This window comes from Elaeis guineensis, chromosome 13, assembly GCF_000442705.2.
Source record: "Elaeis guineensis isolate ETL-2024a chromosome 13, EG11, whole genome shotgun sequence".
NCBI classification, from domain to species: Eukaryota; Viridiplantae; Streptophyta; class Magnoliopsida; order Arecales; family Arecaceae; genus Elaeis; species Elaeis guineensis.
The window spans coordinates 56,805,054-56,810,104 of record NC_026005.2 but is presented as its reverse complement, the minus strand read 5'-3'; the positions used below and the strand labels follow the sequence as shown (position 1 = coordinate 56,810,104).

The window sequence follows — 5,051 nt, the reverse complement described above, 5'->3', positions numbered from 1 at the left end:
TTAATTTGAACTTGCTTAAACAATTCCAACATCTCATCAAGTTTTCTTCCCTTCTTATCTGCAGGAATAGGAGCTTTCAGGGCATCCAGAAATGGGGCTTTAGGCAAGTAAGATGATTCCGGTGCAGTTGGTTCCTTCTCTATTTTCAGGTCCTCCTTGTTCTTGGATGATTTGGATTCGGTTAGAGGTTTAGGATCGGTCTCATTGGTTTTACTAGTGTATTCAATGACCTTCCCACTTCTCAGAGGTATGATTGAATTGGCATGTTCAGAAAAAGCTTCTGGGGTATTAGAACTCTCAATCACAAATTATCCTCTTGGGTTGCTCTCGGGTTGGCTAGGTAATTTTTCTCCTTTCCCCTACTGAATGCAGTCGCTAGTTGACCTATTTGGGTCTCTAGCTTAGCAATGGATTGTGTGTGAGAGTTAAGGGTCTGAGTGTTGACTTCTAATCATTTTAGTGCTTTCAGAACTTTTTCCTCAAAAGCTGAGCTGTGACCAGTAGTAAATGGTTGAGGAACATTTTAAAATTGATGGTATGGTCCATGCCTATATGTTCGGTCCTGATATTGAGGTCGAGGTCTGGCAGGACCAACCACTGGTTGTGGTCTCCAGAAAAAATTTGGATGGTTTCTCCAACCGGGGTTATAAGTGTTCGAATATGGATCGTTTCCTGATCTGCGAGCTTGTTGGACTTGAGCTTGCTGAACTTGCTCGTGCACAAACTCAGAAAATTGAGGTGCGGCTGGGCATTCACTAACAAAATGGTTCGGACTTGCACACAATGCACAAACTTCTTGGATTGGGTTAGGTGGAATCGGAGATTGTCCAGTATTTAGAAGACGATCTAATTTTTGGGACAGTTCATCTACCTTATGATGGATATCTATGGCATTTCCTACTTCATATATTCCACCTCTCTTTGGGTTTAACATGGGTTTATCTCTAATAGAGGCAGACATATGATGTAATGAATTTTCACTTAAAATTTCAAACAGTTGTCATGCCTCATCCTCACTTTTCAGTATGAATGTCCCACCGCATGATGCATCGACCATTTGTCGATGTCTTTCAGAGAGCCCATCATAAAAATATTGGATTAACTGCCACTTGGGTACAGCATGGTGGGAACATTTTCTAATAAGATCCTTTAATCTCTCCCATGTTTCATGAAATATTTCTCCATCTAATTGGGAAAAACTAGTTATGGCTTTCCTTATTTGATTAGTTTTTCCTATGAGAAAATATTTCTTGAGAAACTCTCCTTACAGCTGGTCCCAAGTTGATATAGTCATGGAATCCAAAGTATGTAGCCAGTATTTGGCTTTGTCCTTAAGTGAAAAAGGAAATAATTTTAACCTAAGAGCATCATCGGAGAAGTTGTGAATTTTGACAGTTGAGCATATCTCAAGAAATTCTTCAAGATATTTATAAGGGTCCTCATTACTAAGTCCATAAAATGAAGATAACATTTAGATTATACTGGACTTAATTTCATATTGAGTGGCCTCCACAGGGGGCACTTGAATACAAGGAGAGTAGGTATATATGGAAGGAGTAAAGTACTCCTTCAATTGCTTAGGTGGATCATTCTCCTGATTTCGGTCCATATTTTTACGTCTGTTGGCTCTAAAGGTTCTTTCTATTTCTGGATCAAAAGGTTAGATTTCTGATCGTAATGATCTACGGCCAAGCATACACCTTACAATTATACTGTAGAGCAAACATAGAAAAAAAAAATTATAATATATATATATTTATAATAAAGTGAGAAAAGAATGAAGAAAATCTAAAGAGAAGAACCTAAGAATCTTAAATCTATGAAAAGGGAGAAATTAGTTAATGTTTAGATGTTAATTGCAATCAACTTAAACAAGCATAGACTCTCTATCCTAAGGTTAACTTAGATCTAGACAGCTCCTAACTTTCAAGACCGCCTTTGAGCACTCCAAGCTCAAGACTGACTAACTGACTCGACCAGGTAAGCGTAAGATGTGGGAGGTTCCCTGCTCGTTGCTTTCCTTAGACACCAACTGAGTTGGCCAGGTCAGTCAACAGAACCAATTGAAAACCACTTTCTTTAACCACTTGCCTTAGACACCGAGCAATTAACCAATCCGCACTCGGTTCAACTCTAGAGCTTTCTTATCCTATTGAGCTCGAAATTCCTAGGGCTGACGTCTAGTTGATTTTAGATTAAGGTCTAGGTTATGCAAATGCAAGGTAGTGATTTGTGGGCCAAGGAAGGGTGATCAAATCCCCACCTTATCTGATTAATGGGTTATTGCCCTTAAGATTAATTATGGAGATGAGATGCAAAGAAACAAGGTGTCCAATCAAGTTAGATATTTTTATATTTGGGGTTACACTATTTTAGTTAAGTGTTATGAAGTGTCAATGGTTTTTTTTTTTTTTTAATTCAACCGTACCAAGGTCCCCGGCAACGGCGCCAAAATTTGATGCGTAGTCATTGATAGCACCAAAAATAACTCTACTCACTACGTAGGTAGGATGAGTCGAGATCGTATCCTCAGGGACCTTGGGCTAAGTTGAGATTGCAAAATAAAAGAAAGAAGCGTTGTTTTTGATTTAGAAAATAAATTATCTTAAAATTGATGTAATTAGGAAATAAAGAACTCAGAAGTTTTGAATTAATTTTGCACTAGTAGAGTTGTATCTCTTTTTTTTAATTAAATAGATGTGATTAATCTTAGAAAAAATACCTGTCTTTCCTCGGCATGCCCTGTACCCGTAGATCACGACGCATCTCCAAAAAGTACTAGGTAAATAACTCTTCTTTCCTCGGCACGCTCCGTATCCGTAGATCACGGTGCATCTCCGGAAAGTAAAAGTTGTTCCTAATATTAATCTAACAAGAAAGCATAAATAAAAGCATATGAAAGGGAATAAATAAAGAACTCATGACGATTTAAATAAAAAGCATAATCTTTATTACATATAAAGAAATACAGGAAAGTTTAGAACAATAAACCATCTCTGTGTCGTTACAAAATTTCTTCTCCACTCCTGAGACTGCTAGCCTAGCTGCTCATGAAGTAGTCCCTTTCTATTCCTCTATGCAAGGCTCTAGAAAAATTTCTGGGCTCTCCCTCCAATGGGAGTACAAAAGTCTTTTTATAGGTGTTAGGAGGAAGGAGTTTCATATGATTTTCTGATGTGGACTAAAGAAAATACAAATCTTTCCTCTCAAAATATTTCTAAATATTAATTTTTTCCTTTAATAAGCATCTGTTCGACCGCCATCAAAAACTTCCTGCGAACCCGTCTGTCGCGCGCCCGCTCGCCGTGCGCCCACACCCGCGCGATGCTGCACCCGTGCCCATGCTCGCGCCCACGCCGCATCCGCCCCGCGTCCACCCCGCGTCCACACGCTCATGCGCGCGCACTCGCGCGCCCACTCGCAAGCCCAGGAGTATTCCATGTGAAACAACTTTTTTATATTCCAAAAAGAAATTTTTGTTTCTTCACAATGACATCTATATCCTTTTGGATTCCTTGCATAGTATCTTCATTTTCTATAATACCATATACATCCTTCTTTTATTTTAATTTTATTTTAAGTCCAAATTTCTTCAAACTTGAGTCTTTTTGATCTATGAATTGGACTCTTTGTATCGACGATCATCTTTCCTATAAAACATAAAAAAATATTAAATTTTTAATAAATAAAATAAATTAAATATAATTTTTTACTTTAAATGACTTAAATTAAGTGTTTATCAGGACATCACAGTGACATCCATACACGTCATAAGAGTACCCTATTGAATAGGAAGAGAGGGTCTCTGAACCCTACTTGCTCTTATGACCAGACAGCCTGGTGATGAATCTCAATTAGAGTACTAAGCTACTAAAAAAATTCTACACATACATCATTCATTTTATATTTAAAATATATCTCTAAGACACTAGGGTTTGGATGTTCAATCAGGTTCAACCCTTGAGCCGACTTGAACCAAACTAAAAACCCATGCTTGATCACAATCAAGATAATAATTTAACCTTTGATTATATAGATCAAGATAGGCTCTGATACCACTATTAGGTTTCGGTGGCACAGCAAAAAAATTAGGTGTTTAAAATTTTTATTGAAAACATCCGATGCATCAAAAACCCTAATGCCCAGAAACTCTTGACTATATCAATCAAAGTACAATAAAATAAAGTTGGATCAGAAGAATACCTATAATACTAATCTAATTTTTATGAGGCATCCAAGTGTTTGCCCTTCAATGGTGATCCATATGAAAATTGAACCAAGGACAGCACTCCTTCTTCACCTTGCTTCAAGAGTTCTAGCTCTTAGAACTCAACAAGCCACCAATCAATCAGATGTTCCTCCAAATCTGAGTCTGAACCTTTCTGAACCATCCACTAGACTTGACCACCTTTTTCTAGATATCTTAAAACCTTAGAGCTATTAAGATTAGGCTTGTCTTAAAAGAACAAGCCTTGTCCTAAATCCTAGAATTGTAACAGAGGGAGAGAGAGAGTGGATAGGGGATGTAAGAATTAAATGATCACCCCATCTGCCATCCTCTATTTATAGCACCAGACATAGTGCTAACAAAAAAGGCATGCCTCATCTGAAAAGGTATATCAAGTCCTCATATCACTTATCTGAGAGTCTTTAAACAGAAGGACTCTTCAGGGGATGATACGTCGATTCTTGCCTTCCCACGTGTGCATGCCCAGAACGAGATGCTTTTTGCATCTCTTTCCACATCAGATTATCATAAAATTTTGCCACATAAACCTTCATTAAAATAGGAAGGCCATCACCAAATGACACATTATTTGAATAAGAGTTCATATGTGAGAAGGATTCTTCATCGAAGAGACGTGTGAACTAAAGGAACCAGATCTAGGATTTCAGGGTTAGATCTTGAAACTTTTTCAAGATCAGGCAGCGGAAGACTAAAATGAATCAAAATTTATCTTATAGAACCAGAAAATCTAAAGATTTAAGATCCTATTACATGATTATTACATGATATTAAATCAAAAATTAAAATATAAAGAGCAAGAACT

At 37.4% G+C, this 5,051-nt stretch overlaps 1 non-coding gene across 1 annotated transcript; it reads left to right on the top strand.

The window, feature by feature from the left end:
- The first annotated feature begins 1,116 nt into the window (after positions 1–1,116).
- LOC140853562 (small nucleolar RNA R71) lies at positions 1,117–1,222 on the top strand. Its single transcript, XR_012136632.1, has one exon. It is a non-coding gene; the product is annotated as a small nucleolar RNA R71 (small nucleolar RNA).
- Positions 1,223–5,051: the final 3,829 nt, after the last annotated feature.